We start from the raw sequence: 21,807 nt of genomic DNA, 5'->3' as shown, positions 1-21,807 counted from the left end.
ATTTGAAATTCTTAGTATTCTTATTTTTATAGCAGTATAGTTATTTTCATAAGTTCAAAAAAAATCTATTTTCCTTATAACAGGACACAAATGAAAGCACTGGTTATATCACCAAGGCTTTGACTAAAATATCAGGTTTGAGAATTATGTAAAATCAGATATAACCAGACAACTTCAGAGAACTAAAATGGACTTTATGGAGCCATTTCCTTAGAAAAACAGACTAATACCTTGCTCATAGAGTTCCCAGCAGCCTCACCAGGTGACTAAGAAGGTCACTTCCTGGCAGGTGTAAGAACCTCAAGATATATTGGGGAAATTCAGGAGAGAGAAATTCACCCAACTCTATAATTGTTACAGTCAGATCTCATGGAAAGTCTTTGGGGTGATATTCCTGGCCTCAGGAGGCTTTTAACAGTCAATCTGAGATTCCTTATAAAAATATTATCAAAACACATTGACCAGAGTGTAAATGATCAACCACCAGTCTTGTTAAACTAATGTAAACAATTAGGTCCAATTTACTGAAACTAGACTTACACTGCAAATAAATTAGTCTTAATTTGGCTATATTTGGTAGAAATTGGAGTAATGTTAGAGAAGAAATTGTTTTAGTGGATATCAAGTTCTAGTGCTGCAAATTGTATTTCAGGTTACATAATTACTATCTAAACTCACTTCCTAGATGGCTCCTTATTGCTGTATTACATTACAGAAAAAGTTCATTGTTCATTCATTAAAAGGACATTGTAAGTTTATTTATACTATTCAATGATAGAAATATAGCTTTGGACAAACATACCTTAAAGGAAATCAACCCTGAATATTTAGTGGAAGGACTGATGCTGAAGCTCCAATACTTTGGCCACCTAATGCAAAGAGCCAACTCATTGGAAAAAACCCTGACGCTGGGAAAGATTGAAGACAAGAGGAGAAGGGGATGACAGAGGATGAGATGGTTGGCTGGCATCACCAACTCAATGGACATGAGTTTGAGCAAACTCCAGGAGATGATGAAGAATGGGGAAGCCTGACATGCTGCAGTCCATGGGTCTCAAAGAGTTGGACACAACTTAGCAACTGAACAATGACAACCTAGATAGCCCCTTATTGCTGTATTACATTATAGCAAAAGTTCAATTGAACTATTAAAAGTTCAATTATTAAAATGGTAAGTTTTTTTCTGCTATTCAAAGATAGAAACATCTCTGGACAAAGATCAGATACCCAATAACCTACAACCAGGGGATTATATATATCCTGGAAAAGACATCATTTAAAGGACTCTCTCCTGATAGATGGGAAAGCCCTTATCAGGAACTTTTGACTAGCTTGCTCACAACAAAACTGAAGGGAATTGACTCTTGGATTCACATTTCCTACTTAAGAAGTGCCCCTAGCACTGGCCTGACCTACAGAGAGGAATACTGGTGTGAAAGTCTCTGTAAAACAACACTCAAACAGAAATGATGCCCACCCCAGGATGAGAAGTTGACATCAGAAGTAGATGGCTGTCCCAAGATGGGGCACCTGACCTATAGAGTTAGAGTGTTTTCTTGATTTGTTGAACTTTTGCATAAATCATTTATTTTTTCTATCATGAGCATAATCCCATGCAGACTTAAAAACCAATCCAATTGTTGGGTTTGTGGTCAACTGTCTATGTCCAGTACCTCTGGTTTACCTTGGTGGATTTTTTCCTCTTCAAGGCTCTAATGGAAAGGCTGTTAGAAAATTTATTTTAGGAGAGTGAAATTGTAGTTCTGTTTGGTCCACTATATTGATATTACTAGATGGGATCTCTTCACCTGGCTAATCAATTGCAGTTAGGTTTTCAATAGGGTCTAATATAGATATAGCACAAAAATGGCCTGTCAATGAAATCCTTGCCTTACCTTGAGCATTCCTAACATCATGGCACAAAGTGAGCATGAACTTTGGTCAGATTTATTACCAGAGTGGGGAAGCTATGTACTAAAAAGAATGATGGGTATCTCTCATGAGCCAGCTATACAAAGGGTTAAATTGCAAGGGTTAATTGCCCGGCAACATTGCACCCTGCAGAGAGTGCAGGATGGAAAAACAGGATGAGGCATTCTGTGCTTTGAATAAAGGGGCCCCTAGATAGTTAAAGTACATATCTCAGGAAGAATTCTGATGATCCCAGATTCTGGCATCTTCCCATACACAGAAAGTACTAAAAACCATCAACTTGAGATATCTGTTCTGTGTGATTAACAGTAACCTTTTACCAAGATGTATGCTTGACTACATGTATTTCCTAGCCAAAAATTCGTTTATATATACAAGCTCCTCCCCTGCCTCTGCAGAGCAGTTCCTCAGAGCTATCCGAGAGTCTGCTTCCCAGTCTCTAGTCCTCAGTAAGTTCCCTGAATAAAACTGAAATTCACCACTCTTATGTTGTGCATCATTCTGTGGTTTCCAGTTAGCCGCATGATCACAAGGGTAAACAGCCAATATATTTATAACCATTCTGTACCCATACAAACATTCTGTTTCTCACTTTTAGTACAGTATTCAATAAATTACATGAGATATTCAACACTTTGTTTTAAAATAGGCTTTGTGTTCATTTTTACCAGCTGTAGTTCTGAGAATGTTAAAGGTAGGCTAGGCTAAGCCTTGATATTAGGTTATATGTTTTAATGTATTTTCAACTTATGATATTTTTCAACTTCGGATGAATTTGTTAAGATTTAACCCCACTGTAAGCTGAGGAAGATCTGTATTCTAAAGAAAAAATCAAATAATTGTTTAAATGTGATTGTACAAAAATATTTATCATACCATTATTTTTAAATATGGTATATCCATGGTGTAGAATTCAGTATAGGCATTAAAATTGTATTTCTTAACATGAAGTAAACTTACTTCATTTTATTGTTGAATGGAGTAAGCAGTTTACAGGAATATGTATGGCATTCATTTTTATAAGTAGGACTTAATGTTTAGTTGTCCCACTTTCAGTCTCTACTTCATCTGCCATGTACTTCACTTTCTAAATCAAATATTTTAATTTACTAACTATACATATCAGTAAATATGAAAAAGTTTTAATATATAGACTGAGTGGCAGCACAAATCTAGCTATTTTAAGAGAGGGCATTATTGCTATTGTTAAAAGACATTCCCTCCCCTTACAAAAGAGGAACTGAATAAGAGTCTGGTTTATGCTTTGTTAAAAGAAATTGAGGCCTACTATAAATTTTGAATTTTTGGGGGCAAATATCAACTGAAATTGGTCAGTGCCTAACCAAAACATTAGGAGCACTGCACAGAAAGGGGCGCATGACGAAACTTGTAGACAAAAGATGGAAGCAAAGTAAGAAAATTATTTTTTTTGTTTTTTTATGGAAATTATTGGTTAGGCTATAGCTTAAAACCTAGTTGACGGTGATTGGTTGTCCTTAGTGTTTTGATTTTGTAACCTTGAGGCATTTACAGGCTTAGATTTTGGTTTGCCAATGTAGGCACCGTGGCATAAGAGCTGCCTCAGTCTAGTGGCCTCCCTGCTATTGCATTTAAAACCTTCAGAAGAAGTCTAAGGTGAGTCCTGAGGAACACTGTTCACATGGCAGTCACTGGGCTGGATACCAAACTTCCCCAAACAAAGCTAGGACCTCAGCAATAACTTACACTAACCATATAATGTCCCCCATCATATTAATTGCTTCTGTCGAAAGAAAATTCAGAGTATTTAATTTTGTATGAATATTGTATTGAGCAAGAAACAAACTGTTCCAGAACAAGGCATGTGTACTCAGTTGTATTCAACTGTTTGCAGCACCACGTACTATAGCCCGCTGGGCTCCTCTGTCCATGGGATTCTCCGAGCAAGAATACTGGAGTGGGTTGCCATTTCCTCCTTCAGCGTATCCTCCCGATCCAGAGGTCGAACCTGCATCTCCTGTGTCTCCTGCATTAGCAGGCAGCTTGTTTACCAAAAGTGCCACCTGGGAAGCCTGTTCCAGAACAAGGAGACTTCCAAACTGAAGGTAAAAAGAAGCTCTGTTCTCAATAGCTGTAGGTCAGTTTATAAAGCATGAAAAAGTATATTGTTTTCTATTGTGTTGGTTACTGGAAAATTACAGTATTCCTTTTCATTGCATAAGTTTACGTATCTGTAACTGATTTGCTGGAAGGCTGTAAGGTCATGCTGTGAGACCATGAAGAATCTTCAGTTTAGTTTAAAATCAGAGTATTTTAGGGAAATCAGGACACACAGATTGTTATGATCACCAAATACTATATGATGATGAAACAAGCCCTTTACAAATTCAACATCATCAAGAATTTGTGCAAAGAGAAGACTCTCAAAATGGCCAAAAAAGAGTTAAACACAGATTAACTCTTTTACTGAGGCAATCTATACATCAAAATTTATATGGAAAAAGAAGGCAAGCACTATTCAGAATACTCTCAGTGCTTTTTTAAAAAGGATGTACTTAATTCTCAGTGTTTCTAGGATTTAAATTATAATGTACTAAATATTAGCTTGACTTTTTTATTTCCTCATATATTTATAACCAATAGAGAGTTTTTAAAGTGTTGGCCAAAAATTTTAATGCCATAGTATAATCATAAGTTTTCAAATTATTTAAATGGCTTTGTATGGTTTCAGTTTGCATAGTCATTTTTAGTCCACTACTATTCAAAGTGAGGACTATCTGTACTTGAGAACATTTTTGTCATGCCCCCATATTGAATAACAGTTGGCTGGATATAAAATTCTGTATTCTCCATTTTCTTCCTTTAATAAAGCTCTATTCTGTTGTCTTATTGCATCCATGATTACTGTTGAAAAATCTATTGATAATCTAATATTTGTTCCTTTGTATCTGATCTATTCTTCTCTGTAAGCTTTTAACACTTCTCCACCTTTAATATTTTAAGTATTACTAAAATGTGTCTTAATTGTAGGTTTTCAACCTCTGCTATTTAACATTCTTTTCACTTTTTTATAATATCAAAATTTTATCTTTTTTTTTTTTTAATATTTTCTCTACTGTTTTTTCTCCTCTTTCTGGAGCACCTGTTTGTATCTGCCATGTCTCACAGATATTATTTTATATTGTCCTTTCCCACTTCTTTCTGGGAAAATTTCTCAATCTGGTCCTTTTCATTACTATTTTTTTTTCCCTCAGCTTTATTCTGCTGTTTCACCTATTCTTCATACCCAATATTTCTCCTTAATTCTTGTTTTACATTTTCCTGTTCTTGTTTCATTTTATTGATATCTCTTTTAGACTTCCCTGGTGGCTCAGACAGTAAAGCATTCTGCCTACAATGTGGGAGACCCGGGTTCAGTCCCTGGGTTGGGAAGATCTCCTGGAGAAGTACATGGCAACCCACTCCAGTATTCTTGCCTGGAAAATCCCATGGATGGAGGAACCTGGTAGGCTATACAGTACATGGGGTTGCAAAGAGTCGGACACAACTGAGCTACTTCACTTTCATAATGTTTAGTGTATATAAGCCATCCAGTCTATGATATTTTGCTATAGCATCCCAAATGGGCTAAAACACAAAGATTTCCCTGGATTATCCAGGTAAACCCTAAATGTAATCACAAGGTCCTTAATAAAAGGCAGGAAGAAAAGTTTAAGGATGAAAAAAATGATAGGATGATGGAGAAAAGAGAAGAAAAGTTGATGTGGGGCCATGGGCCAAGAAAGTGGGCAGCCTGTAGAGTCTGTCTGGAAAATGTAAATGGATTCTTCCCTAAAACCTCCAGAAGGAGGCACCTCCACTGATACCTTGATTTTAGTTCATAAGACTTAGTTCAAACTTCTGGGCTTCATAATTTTAAGATGATATGTTTGTTTTGTTTTAAGTAAATGGTAATGTGTTACAATAGCAATAGGAAATTGATACAGCACTCAAAGCGTTGGTTGGAGAATGGAATAAATTTATAGTGTCACACTTACTTACGTGTGTGTGTGTGTGACTGAATATTATACCTCTGAGCCAGCACTCCCTAAAGCAGAACCTTAGGTGCAATTGAGATTCCCCTGTTTATTTTGGGAAGTAAGTTCCCAACAAGAGATATTATATATGCCCACATTATTGCAAAGTGTTGATGAGGGAGATGGTGCAGATCTGATCTAACTATAGTTTGTTCCATTTCTGACTCATTAATCAGTGTCCTGTCTATCAGGTGTAGTCCCTTAAATCTATTTGTCACTTCCACTGTATACTCATAAGGGATTTGATCTAGGTCATACCTGAATGGTCTAGTGGTTTTCCCTACTTTCTTCAATTTAAGTCTGAATTTGGCAATAAGCAGTTCATGATCTGAGCCACAGTCTGTTCCCGGTCTTGTTTTTGCTGACTGTATAGAGCTTCTCCATCTTTGGCTGCAAAGAATATAATCAATCTGATTTCAGTGTTGACCATCTGGTGATGTCCACGTGTAGAGTCTTCTCTTATGTTGTTGGAATAGGGTGTTTTCTATTACCAGTGCGTTCTCGTGGCAAAACTCTATTAGCCTTTGCCCTGCTTCATTCTGTACTCCAAGGCCAAACTTACCTGTTACGCCAGGTGTTTCTTGACTTCCTACTTTTGCATTCCAGTCGCCTATAATGAAAAGGACATCTTTTTTGGGTGTTAGTTCTAGAAGGTCTTGTAGGTCTTCATAGAACCGTTCAACTTCAGCTTCTTCGGCGTTACTGGTCGGGGCATAGACTTGGATTACCGTGATATTGAATGGTTTGCCTTGGAAACGAACAGAGATCATTCTGTCGTTTTTGAGATTGCATCCAAGTACTGCATTTTGGACTCTTTTGTTGACCATGATGGCTACTCTATTTCTTCTAAGGGATTCTTGCCCACAGTAGTAGATATAATGGTCATCTGAGTTAAATTCACCCATTCCAGTCCATCTTAGTTCGCTGATTCCTAGAATGTCGACGTTCACTCTTGCCATCTCCTGTTTGACCACTTCCAGTTTGCCTTGATTCATGGACCTAACATTCCAAGTTCCTATGCAATATTGCTCTTTACAGCATCGGACTTTGTGTCTATCACCAGTCACATCCACAGTTGGGTATCGTTTTTGCTTTGGCTCCATCCCATCATTCTTTGTGGAGTTATTTCTCCACTGATCTCCATTAGCATATTGGGTACCTATTGACCTGGGGAGTTCATCTTTCAGTGTCCTATCCTTTTGCCTTTTCATACTGTTCATGGGGTTCTCAAGACAAGAATACTGAAGTGGTTTGCCATGCCCTTCTCCAGTGGACCACAATCTGTCAGACCTCTCCACCATGACCCATCCGTCTTGGGTGGCCCCACACGGCATGGCTTAGTGTCATTGAGATAGACAAGGCTGTGGTCTGTGTGATCAGATTAGCTAGTTTTCTGTAATTCTAGTTTCAGTGTGTCTGCCTTCTGATGCCCTCTCGCACACTTACCATCTTACTTGGGTTTCTCTTACCTTGGGACTAGACCTGATAGACAGAGTGCCTGATGAACTATGGAGATAGGTTCATGACATTGTACAAGAGACAGGGATCAAGAAAATCCCCATGGAAAAGAAATGCAAAAAAGCAAAATGGCTGTCTGAGGAGGCCTTACAGATAGATGGGAAGAGAAGAGAAGTGAAAAGCAAAGGAGAAAAGGAAAGATATTCCCATCTGAATGCAGAGTTCCAAGGAATAGCAAGGAGAGATAAGAAAGCCTTACTCAGCGATCAGTGCAAAGAAATAGAAGAAAACAACAGATTGGGAAAGACTAGAGATCTCTTCAAGAAAATTAGAGATACCAAAGGAACATTTCATGCAAAGATAGGCTCGATAAAGGACAGAAATGGTATGGACCTAACAGAGGCAGAAGATATTAAGAAGAGGTGGCAAGAATACACAGAAGAACTGTACAAAAAAGATCTTCACGACCCAGATAATCACGATGGTGTGATCACTCACCTAGAGCCAGACATCCTGGAATGTGAAGTCAAGTGGGCCTTAGAAAGCATCACTATGAACAAAGCTAGTGGAGGTGATGGAATTCCAGTTGAGCTATTTCAAATCCTCAAAGGTGATGCTGTGAAAGTGCTGCACTCAATATGCCAGCAAATTTGGAAAACTCAGCAGTGGCCACAGGACTGGAAAAGGTCAGTTTTCGTTCCAATCCCAAAGAAAGGCAATGCCAAAGAATGCTCAAACTACCACACAATTGCACTCATCTCACATGCTAGTAAAGTAATGCTCAAAATTCTCCAAGCCAGCCTTCAGCAATACGTGAACCGTGAACTTCCAGAGGTTCCAGCTGGTTTTAGAAAAGGCAGAGGAACCAGAGATCAAATTGCCAACATCCGCTGGATCATCGAAAAAGCAAGAGAGTTCCAGAAAAACATCTATTTCTGCCTTATTGACTATGCCAAAGCCTTTGACTGTGTGGATCACAATAAACTGTGGAAAATTCTGAAAGAGATGGGAATACCAGACCATCTGACTTGTCTCTTGAGAAACCTGTATGCAGGTCAGGAAGCAACAGTTAGAACTGGACATGGAACAACAGACTGGTTCCAAATAGGAAAAGGAGTACGTCAAGGCTGTATATTGTCACCCTGCTTTTTTAACTTATATGCAGAGTACATCATGAGAAACGCTGGGCTGGAAGAAACACAAGCTGGAATCAAGACTGCTGGGAGAAATATCAATAACCTCAGATATGCGGATGACACCACCCTTATAGCAGAAAGTGAAGAAGAACTAAAGAGCCTCTTTATGAAGGTGAAGGAGGAGAGTGAAAAAGTTGGCTTAAAGCTCAACGTTCAGAAAACTAAGATCATGGCATCTGGTCCCATCACTCCATGGGAAATAGATGGGGAAACAGTGGAAACAGTGTCAGACTTTATTTTTTTGGGCTCCAGAATCACTGCTGATGGTGACTGCAGCTATGAAATTAAAAGATGCTTACTCCTTGGAAGGAAGGTTATGGCCAACCTAGATAGCATATTTAAAAGCAGAGACATTACTTTGCCAACAAAAGTCCGTCTAGTCAAGGCTATGGTTTTTCCAGTGGTCACGTATGGATGTGAGAGTTGGACAGTGAAGAAAGCCGAGCGCTGAAGAATTGATGCTTTTGAACTGTGGTGTTGGAGAAGACTCTTGAGAGTCCCTTGGACTGCAAGGAGATCCAGTCAATCCATCCTAAAAGAGATCAATCCTGGGTGTTCATTGGAAGGTCTGATGTTGAAGCTGAAACTCCAATACTTCGGCCACCTCATGCGAAGGGTTGACTCATTGGAAAAGACCCTAATGCTGGGTAGGATTGGGGGCAGGAGGAGAAGGGGACGACAGAGGATGAGATGGTTGGATGGCATCACCGACTCGATGAACATGGGTCTGGGTAGACTCCGTGAGTTGGTGATGGACAGAGAGGCCTGGCGTGCTGCAATTCATGGGGTCGCAAAGAGTCGGACGCAACTGAGCGACTGAACTGAACTGAAATCAGTGTCCTAAAACCAGCTCAGTGGGTAGAATGAAACACACATCATCCTATTCCCTTTAGTTCTCCTTTCTCTCTTTCCATCCTGCCCCCAAAGCAAACTGAACTCTAGTCTCCTTTAGTTGCAAAATAAAAGCCCCAGCATTTCAAAGGATGCAAGCACATATTGGTGGGAAATTGCAGTGATGTAATTGCCAGTAGCAAAGAGCCAAAAGTGTCCTGTTTTACATATATACACACATGCACACACACACACAGAATGAGAGAGGCAGAAGGGACTACATAAAGATATTAATAGTTTAGTATGACTTAGATTTTTATTTTTACTTTTAGGAAATTTTTATTTTTACTTAGTTATATTTGTAATTTTTCACAATGAGCATGAGTTCTTTGTAAAATAACTTTAAGATAGAAAATATAGCAATCAAGTATAACATTTTTAGTTGTTGGCAAGAGCTCAACAAAAATGTGAGAGGAAAAAAAAGACAAAAATAGGATTATAAATTCCAATCACTGCAGCAGCAGCTTAATACGATCAGGGTGATGGAAGTTAGTTACAAAAATAAATCAGGCCACCAAATGTTGTTAAGAGGCATGGACATGAGTTCAGTTCAGTCGCTCAGTCGTGTCCGACTCTTTGCGACCCCGTGAACTGCAGGACGCCAGGGCTCCCTGTCCATCACCAACTCCCAGAGTCCACCCAAATCCATGTCCATCGAGTCAATGATGCCATCCAGCCATCTCATCCTCTGTCATCCCCTTCTCCTCCTACCCTCAATCCTTCGCAGCATCGGGGTCCTTTCCAATGAGTCAGCTCTTCACATCAGGTGGCCAAAGTATTGGAGTTTCAGCTTCAACATCAGTCCTACCAATGAACGCCCAGGACTGATCTCCTTTAGGATGGACTGGTTAGATCTCCTTGCAGTCCAGAGGACTCTCAAAAGTCTTCTCCAATACCACAGTTCAAAAGCATCAATTCTTCGGTGCTCAGCTTTCTTTAAAGTCCAACTCTCACATCCATAGATGACCACTGGAAAAACCATAGCCTTGACTATACTGGCCTTTGTGGACAAAGTAATGCCTCTGCTTTTTAATATGCTGTCTAGGTTGGTCATGAGAGTCCCCAGTAAAATGAGTGGCATTGTGACTGTCACAAGTTTTGAGTCCTCAAACTGTGATATGCTTCTGATTCCTATTTCTGAATTTTTGACCCAGCACCTTCAGCTTCCCTGAGAGGGCAGAATAGCTCTCCTTATTTAGGTAAGCAGCTTTTCAGCTCTGGGAAGATTTATAATTAAGTACAGAGAAAATAAGCAGATAGTATTAATACTTTAATTCAGGAAAGTCTGAGTATGTTTACAGTAAGAAAAATCTGGCAGTTTTATAATTTTAAATTGAAAGCTATGGAAGAATTTGACTCAATGTAGAAACTACACTGAGTGTTACAAGATTTTGAGAGGTATTCTATACAGAAAAGTATTCAATGTTCAAAAGTTCTTTAAATGCTCAGTAAGGTTTTGCTTATGAAAGTGTCAAGTTTACTGTCAGGAATTCAAAACATGTAAAAAAGTCAAATATATTGAAATGTACAAATGTAATTTTAAATTAAATTTTAAAACCTTATTTGCATATATATAACTTAGATTTATAAATTGAAAAACACATAAATTATAGGTTAAAATTAGGTTTTAGGTTTTAAAGTTTTCAACATTAATAAAACTAGCACTGCATTGTAAATTAAGTATACTTCAATAAAAAGTTCTTCCTTTAAAAAAACAACAAATAAAAATCACCATATATTGACTTCATATATTAATTTTCAATCCATGTAACTGTAGGTAATTATTTCTAAGCACCAAAGCCATCCCCTCCAAAATTAAAAAATAGATGACTCATTATCAGTAACTACTTACATCAACAGCAGAGGATAACAATCTCAGGTTTTAAAAATGTTATGACATGTATGTCATGTTTAAACACAATGTAAAAAAATATATGCCAATCAAAGCCTTAATTTGACATCCCCCTAAAAATTTGAAAAAATTACGACTTGTGAACTCTGAAAAACAGTGAAAGTGTTAGTCACTCAGTCGTGTCTGACTCTTTGCAACTCCATGGACTGTAAGCCACCAGGGTCCTCTGTCGATGGAATTCTCCAGGTAAGAATACTGGAGTGGGTTGCCGTTCTGTACCCCAGGGGATCCTCCTGACCCAGCAATCCAACCTGGGTCTCCAGCATTGCAGGAAAATTACTTATCGTCTGAACTGTTATACTGAACCTACAAGAACATCAGATAGTAAAAATAAGCACAATTTAAAATCAGACTTGCAGCAAAAATACCATGTTGTATTTCTTTAAGCAACTATTGCTTACAGATATCAAAAATCAACTACAGTGCCCACCTGATCAAGGCTACCTGAAAGGGCAATACACAAAGGTAGTGTCCAGACGTACTTATAAAGGATTCTTTCATTTGCCTATTCATTCACTCATTTCAAAAACATCCATTATAAGTAACTGGTGTGTGAGAGATAGCTCCATGCTCACAACGAGCTCATTTTCCAGAGAAATAATCCTGCCTGTGCAGGAATTATTGGCAGAGGCCAGGTTATGAATGACCTTAAATGTCACGCAAATGACACTTTGGCCTGGTGGAGTGTTTTAAGCTGGAGAAAACCCTGATTTGGTTTATATTTTTAAAAACTCACTGGGACAGCCCTTTGGAGGTTTCTTTAGAGGCCAAAGACTAAGGAGACTGAGACTGAATAGAAAACTATTACTAAATTAGTTACATCTATGAGTAACTAGCTATGCTCTACTGTTCAAAAGTCAGGCGAGCATAATAAGTGGTCTGACTATTCAGATTCACAGTGTTAGTTCTTCCTAATCAAGTTCAGTTCAGTTCAGTTCAGTTGCTCAGTCGTGTCCGACGCTGCGACCCCATGGACTGCAGCATGCCAGGCCTCCCTGTCCATCACCAACTCCCAGAGTTTACTCAAACTCATATCCATTGAGTCAGTGATGCCATCCAACCATCTCATCCTCTGTCGTCCCCTTCTCCTCCTGCCTTCAATCTTTCCCAGCATCAGAGTCTTTTCAGATGAGTCAGTTCTTCGCATCAGGTGGCCAAAGTATTGGTGTTTCAGCTTCAACATCAGTCCTTCCAATGAATATTCAGGACTGATTTCCTTTAGAATGGACTGGTTGGATCTTCTTGCAGTCCAGTAGTCTTCTGCAACACCACAGTTCAAAAACATCAGTTCTGCAGTTCTCAGCTTTCTTTATAGTCCAACTCTCACATCCATACATGACCACTGGAAAAACCATAGCTTTGACTAGACAATAAGTACCAATAAGTTGGCAAAATAATGTTTCTGCTTTTTAATAAGCTGTCTAGGTTGGTCATAACTTTTCTTCCAAGGAGGAAGCGTCTTTTAATTTCATGGCTGCAGTCACCATCTGCAGTGATTTTGGAGCCCCCCCCTTCAAAAAAAAAAATAAAGTCTGCCACTGTTTCCACTGATACCCCGTCTATTTGCATGAAGTGATGGGACCGGAAGCCATGATCTTAGTTTTCTGAATGTTGAGTTTTAAGCCAACTTTTTCACTCTCCTCTTGCACTTTCATCAAGAGGCTCTTTAGTTCTTCTTCACTTTCTGCCATAAGTTCTGTGTCAGCTGCATATCTGAGGTTATTGGTATTTCTCCTGGCAATCTTGATTCCAGCTTGTGCTTCATCCAGTCCAACATTTCTCATGATGTATTCTGCACATAAGTTAAATAAGCAGGATGGCAACATACAGCCTTGACGTACTTCTTTCCCAAGTAGGAACCAGTTTGTTGTTCCATGTCCAGTTCTAACTGTTGCTTCTTGACTTTCTCAGGAGTCAGGTCAGGTAGTCTGGTATTCCCAGCTCTTGAAGAATTTTCCACAGTTTGTTGTGATCCCCACAGTCAAAGGCTTTGGCATATTTAATAAAGCAGAAATAGATGTTTTTCTGAAACTCTTGCTTTTTTGATGATCCGGTAGAGGTTGACAATTTGATCTCTGGCTCCTCTGCTTTTTCTACATCCCAGCTTGAACATCTGGACATTCATGGTTCATGTACTGTTGAAGCCTGGCTTGGAGAATTTTGAGCATTACTTTACTAGCGTGTGAGATGAGTGCAATTGTGCAGTAGTTTGAGCATTCTTTGGCATTGCCTTTCTTAGAGATTGGAATGAAAACTAACCTTTTCCAGTCCTGTGGCCACTGCTGAGTTTTCCAAATTTGTTGGCATATTGAGTGCAGCACTTTCACAGCATCATATTTCAGCATTTGAAATAGCTCAACTGGAATTCCGTCACCTCCACTGGCTTTGTTTGTAGTGATGCTTCCTAAGACCCACTTGACTTCACATTCCAGGATGTCTGGCTCTAGGTGAGTAATCACACCATCATGGTTATCTGGGTCATGAAGATCTTTTTTGTGTAGTTCTTCTGTGTATTCTTGCCACCTCTTCTTAATATCTTCTGCTTCTGTTAGGTCCATACCATTTCTGTCCTTTATTCATCCCCTCTTTGCATGAAATGTTCCCTTGGTATCTAATTTTCTGGAAGAGATTCATTGATAAGTTGTGTCCGACTCTTGAAACCACATGGACTGTAGTTTGCTAGGCTCCTCTGTCCATGGGATTCTCTAGGCAAGAATACTGGAGTGGGTTGCCATTTCCTTCTCTTGAAGAGATCTCTAGTCTCTCCCATTCTATTGTTTTCCTCTATTTCTTTGCACTGATCACTGAGGAAGGCTTTCTTATCTCTCCTTGCTATTCTTTGGAACTCTGCATTCAAATGAGTATATCTTCCCTTTTCTCCTTTTCCTTTTGCTTCTCTTCTTTTCACAGCTGTTTGTAAGGCCTCCTCAGACAATCATTTTGCCTTTTTGCCTTTCTTTTACTTGGGGATGGTCTTAATCCCTGTCTCCTATACAGTGTCACGAACCTCCATCCTTAGTTCTTCAGGCACTCTGTCTATCTGATCCAGTCCCTTGAATCTATTTGTTACTTCCAGTGTATACTCGTAAGGGATTTGATTTAGGTCATACCTGTATGGTCTAGTGGTTTTCCCTAGTTTCTTCAATTTAAGTCTGAATTTGGCAATAAGGAGTTCATGATCTGAGCCACAGTCAGCTTCTGGTCTTGTTTTCACTGACTGTATAGAGCTTCTCCCATCTCTGTCTGCAAAGAATATAATCAGTCTGATTTCAGTATTGACCATCTGGTGATAGCCATGTGTAGAGTCTTCTCTTGTGTTGTTGGAAGAGGATCTTTGCTATGACCCTGGAGAAGATCCCCTGGAGAAGGAAATGGCTACCCACCTCAATATTGGCCTGGGAAATCCCATGAACAGAGGAGCCTGATGGGCTACAGTCCATGGGATCGTAAGAGTCAGACACAACTTAGCAACTAGACAACAACCACCTTAAGATATTTCAGTTGTTCTCTTTCCTTCACTTTTTGTCTGTGAATGAGAAGGAAATGCCTTGGGCATCCTAGTCCATTAATATGAGGACCATGGAAGACCAATTGGGTACTATGGCCAGCTAGACTCTGTTGCTAGAGAACTCCCTCTTTGTTTATGAGCAGTTTCCTCTATTGCCCTCCTACTCAAAGCAACCAAAGAAATTGCCATGGGTTCTCCTTTAAGAGTCAATGTGCCACATCAAGTAGAAGCACTTTTTTAAAAAATTGAAGTATAGTTGATTTACAATATTGAGTTAGCAAAAGGTGTGTAGCTAAGTGATTCAGTGATTTTTTTTTCAGCTAATTTTCCATTATAGATTATCACAAGGTACTGTGTGTAATTCCCACTGTATGCAATTTGCAGTGCTATAGAGTAAATCCTTGCCACTTATCTGTTCTATTATAGTATTCAGTAAAGAAGACAGGGAGCAAGACCATCCCCAAGAAAAAGAAATGCAAAAAGGCAAAATGGCTGTCTGAGGAGGGCTTACAAATAGCTGTGAAAAGAAGAGAAGTGAAAAGCAAAGGAGAAAAGGAAAGATATACCCATTTGAATGCAGAGTTCCAAAGAATAGCAAGGAGAGATAAGAAAGCCTTCCTCAGTGATCACTGCAAAGAAATAGAGGAAAACAATAGAATGGGAAAGACTAGAGATCTCTTCAAGAAAAATTAGAGATACCAAGGGAACATTTCATGCAAAGAGGGGATGAATAAAGGACAGAAATGGTATGGACATAACAGAAGCAGAAGATATTAAGAAGAGGTGGCAAGAATACACAGAACTGTACAAAAAAGATCTTCACGCCCCGGATAATCATGATGGTGTGCTCACTCACCTAGAGCCAGACATCCTGGAATGTGAAGTCAAGTGGGCCTTAGGAAGCATCACTACAAACAAAGCTAGTGGAGTTGATGGAATTCCAGTTGAGCTATTTCAAATCCTGAAAGATGATGCTGTGAAAGTACTGCACTCAATATGTCAGCAAATTTGGAAAACTCAACAGTGGCCACAGGACTGGAAAAGGTTGGTTTTCATTCCAATCCCAAAGAAAGTCAATGCCAAAGAATGCTCAAAGTACTTGACAACTGCACTCATCTCACACGCTAGTAAAGTAATGCTCAAAATTCTCCAAGCCAGGCTTCAGCAATATGTGAACCGTGAACTTCCAGATGTTCAAACAGGTTTTAGAAATGGCAGAGGGACCAGAGATCAAATTGCCAACATCCGATGTATCATCGAAAAGGCAAGAGAGTTCCAGTAAAACATCTTATTTCTGCTTTATTGACTATACCAAAGCCTTTGACTGTGTGGATCACAATAGACTGTGGAAAATTCTTCAAGAGATGGGAATACCAGACCATCTGACCTGCCTCTTGAGAAACCTGTATGCAGGTCAATAAGCAACAGTTAGAACTGGACATGGAATAACAGACTGGTTCCAAATAGGAAAAGGGGTATGTCAAGGCTGTATATTGTCACCCTGCTTGTTTAACTTATACGCAGAATACATCATGAGAAACGCTGGGCTGGAAGAAGCACAAGCTGGAATCACGATTGCTGGGAGAAATATCAATCGCCCCATATATGCAAATGACACAGAAGGAAAGTTATGACTCTTTCCAAGGAGTAAGCGTCTTTTAATTTCATGGCTGCAGTCACCATCTGCAATGATTTTGGAGCCCCAGAAAATGAAGGGGAAGGGTAACTGCATGCTGCGGTTCATGGGGTCGCAAAGAGTCGGACACGACTGAGAGACTGGACTGAACTGAGAAGTACTTTTAAGCGATCACATACCCAACATCTTTTTACTAGTAGGCTCAGGTCTCAGGAAATGTTGTTACTGACCCTTTTCAGTCAGGTGCCAACAATTGTCCTCTGGCCGGTGTTTGAAAGAGACCGAGATCCATTCAGGAGCAAAGGAAAGCTTAATTTTTTTTTTCTTTAAACTTAAATCTTTTATCAAAGGGTGGAGGGGTCTGAGCCTGTGCTCTATAGTGCTTACTCTTCCCGTAACCCCCACAGGTTGTGGGTGGGGCTGCTTTATCAGGTTCCCAACAGAGAGAAGGGAGCAGACTCCTCAACTGTCCAGTGAAACCACTCTGCTCAGCTCCAGAGCTCAAGAGTCGGGCTCAGCGTCTCTGCACTCGGCCTGCCACCACCATCTTGAATTGAGGGTGTGCAAAGCTAGAGCCGAGGTGCCATCCCTCACTAGGAACTCTAGTTTGAAGTGCCAGGTGTGAGGCCTCTACACGCGGTCTGTGAAACTAGGCTAAGCACAAAGGAAGAGGAAAAAAAAAAGGTTAGATTTTATTTAATTACCCAGACTCTCTTTTTCCTTCTTGGGGATTTTTAATGGCTTTGCTGGTGACAAATTCCCCCTCCATCTCAATCGTTGAGGTGTGCTGAGGGGAGCAGGTCCTTCTTCTGTAACTGCTAGCTGCTGGGTGTGGAGTCCGTGGTAACCCCGGGAAGAGGAGCAGAACTACTCCCCAGCCACCTTTAATGTCACCAGGCCTCAGCCCTATACGTTCGTATCCCTCAGCAACCCCCTTTTGTCTAAACTTCTAGAGACAAAGGAAAGCAGACAATTTAAAATACATGGCCCAAATATTAGCAAGAGAATAATGGTCACATGTCAAATGTTCCTAAAAACAAGAATGTCTAAATCTTTTGCCTGTAGGCAAAAGTGTGCCCTGATGTGCTGCAGGCTCACTGCCATGGCCCAAGGCTCACTGCCATGGCCTGAGTCTATCTGGTCACACTTTTGTTGGTTTTTGAAAGAGAAGCTTCAGGTCAGAGAGAGAGTCACAGTCAAAGGAGTCTATTGCTGCAGGCTGTTTCTCTGGAGTTTGGGGCTCAGGGACCCTCTTCACTTGAATGTGATGTCCCCATGGAGTGATCCCTTGCTACTTCAGGGCAGAGTGGGATCACCAAGTGAGGTCCATTCCCCTTAGGAGTGAGCTGATCTTTCGGGCTGCTGGTTTCCCAGGTTTTTAGATGTACCCCGTCTCCTGGCTGCAGGGGGTGAAGGGCCAGGTCGGTGGGTGTGAGCAGCACCTGATTGCAATATTTCATGAGAATTTTCACAATTTCTTCTACCTGGGAGGCATGCTTGAGTTGTTCCATTTCAAGAGGTTTAAGGTGTCCCTTCTCTCAGTCTTGGGTCTAGCATACACCAGTTTTAATGAACTTAACTTTAAATCCCTTGGGGATAACTGCAATGGCAGGGCAATCAGAAGCAATTTAATCCAATTTTCTTGAGTTTCCTGGTAGAGCTTCACTAAGGCCCATTTCAAGGTCTAATTGGATCTCTCTACTTTACCTGATGATTGGGGTCTCCAGACTGACTGCAAGATCCATTTTATGCCCAGGGCACTCGTTATCCCCTTTGTCACTTGAGACACAAAGGCTGAACCATTATCACTCTGTGAGGATCCTGGGAGCCCAAACCTGGGGATTGTTTCTTTTAGTAATGCCTTAGCCACCTGAATTGTGGTTTCAGTTCTAGCAGGGAATGCCTCTTTTTCTACTTAGAAAATGTATGTGCTAGCACCAAAGGAGAGCTGAAATTGCCCAGTACTCTTGGTATGACAGTGAAATAAATCTGCCAGTGTTCTCCAGGATATGTCCCTCTTGTCTGAATGCACCTTTCCTAGAGGTCTCTAGGGGGTCTGGTTTTGAGGATGTTCATTGTGCAGGTGATGTGTATCTCAACTGTCTAATTGTATTTTTCATGCCAGGAGTTACCATGACCCCAACTAATCATATAGGTCTTCCCTCCCATAGTGCATTTCTTGATAAGTCTCTCTGATGGCTTGACAAGCTGCAGTTAGGAGAAAGGAGTACTGCCCATGTTCATTAACTGGCCACCCATAGCCTCCTAAATCTCTACTGAAGCCCCATTTTGGAGCTTTGTCTAATTCTTCCTTTGTATAGACTGGGGAGTAATTGGATGGATCTGGGCTCTTAGATATGAGGAGTAATTGTCAAGTTAGTAGTTCTAGGGCCACCTTTTGGCAGTTGCAGCTGCTTGTTGTTTCCTTTTGTTACCTCTGCATCCCCTGTGGCAGTTAATCACTGACACTTTTTTTTGGAAGCTGCACTGCTTCCAGGAATCTCTAGATGTTTATGCCATGTTTCACCTGCTTATTCTCCACATAAGCGTAATTCTTTCCTTCCAAATAGCCCCATGTGTGTGTAGGATGGTATATGCATACCAAGAGTCTGTGTAAACATTTCAAGTCTCTGTCCTGAGCTCTAGGGCTTGGGTGAGGGCTATGAGCTCTGTCTTTTGGACAGAAGTCCCCATGGGTAGGCTTCTTCCTTCTGTGACTTAGGTGTGAGAGATCACTGCATATCCTGCCAGCCCTTTTCCCTTCCTCATAAAACTGCTCCTGTCTGTGAACCATTATTCTTTGTTGTTTGGGAGAGGCTCACTTCATAGGTTAGAAAGTGAAAGTCACTCAGTCGTGTCTGACTCTTTGTGACCCCATGGACTAGACAGTCCATGAAATTCTCCAGGCCAGAATACTGGAGTGGGTAGTCTTTCCCTTCTTCAGGGGGTCTTCCCAACCCATGGCTTGAACCCAGGTCTCTTGCGTTGCAGGCATTCTTTACCAGCTGAGCCACCAGGGAAGCCCAAGGGTACTAGAGTAGGTAGCCTATCCCTTCTCTAGTGGATCTTCCCGACCTAGAAATCTAACTGGGGTCTCCTGCATTGCAGGCAGATTCTTTACCAGCTGAGCTACTGGAGTGACTGGAATACGTTGTGTCTATGTTTTCTACACAGTCATGCTCCAGGATGGCATGGAGGCAGGATTTAGCATGTGACAGATTTTTATGGTAGCCACTAGGTTGTCTGAAAGCATAGCTTGAATTTGAATTGAGCTGCTGGGAGACAGCTGTTCTGTTTTCCAGCTTGTGTAGGTGTGTGCTCAGTCACTCAGTCGTGTCAGACTCTTTGTGATCCCGTGGATCGTAGCCCACGGGCTCTTCATCCATGGAATTCTCCAGGCAGGAATACTGGAATGGGTTGCCATTTCCTACTCCAGGGGATCTTCCCAACCCAGGGAGCATACCTGTGTCTCTTGGGATTATAGTAGCTGCTACTGCCTTTAGTAAGGAGGCCATCCCTTAGCATTTTGATGTAATTGTTTACAGAAACAAGCAACCACCCAAGTAAAGTTTCCCAGCCTTTGAGCTAATATTCCAAAGCTAATTCCCTTCTCTTTTTAATTTAGAGGGCAGAGGGTTTAGCTAAATCTGAAAGGACCAGGCAAGGGCCTAAAGTAATAGCTTTTTCAATTCTTGAGAGACTCCTTTGCATTCTGAATTCCATTCAAAAAGATCATCATTCTTTTTTTTCAGCTTTTCATATAGTGTTATTCACTCAGTCAGTGGTGTTTGACTCTTTGCAACCTCATGGACTGTCACGCACCAGGCTTCTCTGTCGATGCAATTTCCCAGACAAGACTACTGAAGTGGGTTGCCATTCCCTTCTCCAGAGGATCTTCCCGACCTTGGGACTGAAACCGGGTCTCCTGCGTTGTAGACAGACTCTTTAATGTCTGAGCCACCAAGGAAGCCCGTTTTCATATAGAGACCTAGCTATTAGACCATAGTTATGAGAGGGTAATAGGAAGGAAGGCTGCTACTGCTACTGCTGCTAAGTCGCTTCAGTCGTGTCCGACTCTGTGCGACCCCATAGACGGCAGCCCACCAGGCTCCGCTGTCCCTGGGATTCTCCAGGCAAGAACACTGGAATGGGTTGCCATTTCCTTCTCCAGTGCATGAAAGTGAGAAGTGAAAGTGAAGTCGCTAAGCCGTGTCCGACTCTTCTTGACCCCATGGACTGCAGCCCACCAGGCTCCTCCATCCGTGGGATTTTCCAGGCAAGAGTACTGGAGTGGGGTGCCATTGCCTTCTCGGGAAGGAAGGCTAGGTCTCCAAATGGAGGAAATAGGCTGCAAGTGTTAGACATTTTTTATCTCTCTCTCAAGCAGCAGGAGGACGCAAACTACAAGTGCCAGGTTTTTTCCCTTCTCCATACAAAATTAAAAGGAAGTTTCTCTTAAAATTCTTTGTTGCCATGATGACACCTGGTTCCACCTGAACTTAACTTTTCTCAAACCTTGAGCTAACCTATTTGTTTTTCTTATGGAAATGTTTTTCTTAAGCTATGTTAATGAACTATGCATTTACCCTAGACTCTTCAAGTCGGTTCTGCCTAAGATTCAGAATGATAAGGACTCAACAAACCAGTATGTTTTACTCATACATTGTTCTCCTAATCTATGTTAATGAAACTATATGTTTACTTGGAAACCTGCCTTTCTTCAAGATTCATGTCAATGTTTCTTCATGTTGTATGCCCTGGTATGACTCATCTTGTGCCAGTGTTATCTCAGAATGCATGTTGTGGGTGAGGGGCCTGGTGCCAGTCTCTGAATTTTGAGACATTTCCTTTCTCTAATTAACAGCTTGCTGATAGGTATATAACTTACTCCTAGAGACTAGCAAAGGGACACTCTTTCTGCCCCCTTCTGATGTCTGTGTCAGAAGCTTTCTCTATCTCTTTTATACTTTAATAAAACTTTTTTACACAAAAGCTCTGAGCAATCAATCCTCATCAGTAGACCTAGATTGAATTCCTCTCTTCCAGAGGCTAAGAATCCTGGCCTCTTTCATGGCTCAGCAACAGCCTTTCAGTTAGGGATCCAGATGCAGCAAAACCAGGCCATCCCAGGGAAAAACCCTTAAGCTGTCTTCTGGTTATAGAAGGAGTGAGGCTGCAAATGGCTTCTTTCTTTTCCTGGGATAGGCTTTTCTAACCTT

General features: G+C 40.8%; 1 protein-coding gene across 26 annotated transcripts in view; it reads left to right on the top strand.

Annotated features, from left to right (window-relative positions):
* Positions 1 to 21,807, top strand: part of PGAP4 (post-GPI attachment to proteins GalNAc transferase 4) — a 73,583-nt gene that overhangs the window by 15,714 nt on the left and 36,062 nt on the right. For 12 of the 26 annotated variants that reach the window (XR_014077773.1, XR_014077801.1, XR_014077780.1 and 9 more), the window contains one exon: positions 3,806 to 4,016. The exons of 13 other annotated variants lie outside the window; for them this stretch is intronic. The gene's annotated coding sequence lies outside the window, so the exon portion shown is untranslated. Of the gene's footprint in view, positions 1 to 3,805; positions 4,017 to 5,267; positions 5,417 to 21,807 lie in introns of all 26 variants that reach the window. One more of the 26 variants, XM_081573401.1, reaches the window with a different exon arrangement.

The sequence above is a fragment of the Giraffa tippelskirchi genome, chromosome 1 (assembly GCF_054371585.1).
Source record: "Giraffa tippelskirchi isolate mGirTip1 chromosome 1, T2T-mGirTip1v1.2.pri, whole genome shotgun sequence".
Lineage (NCBI taxonomy): Eukaryota > Metazoa > Chordata > Mammalia > Artiodactyla > Giraffidae > Giraffa > Giraffa tippelskirchi.
The sequence above is the reverse complement of the archived record's forward strand: the minus strand, read 5'-3'. Positions and strand labels throughout refer to the sequence as shown.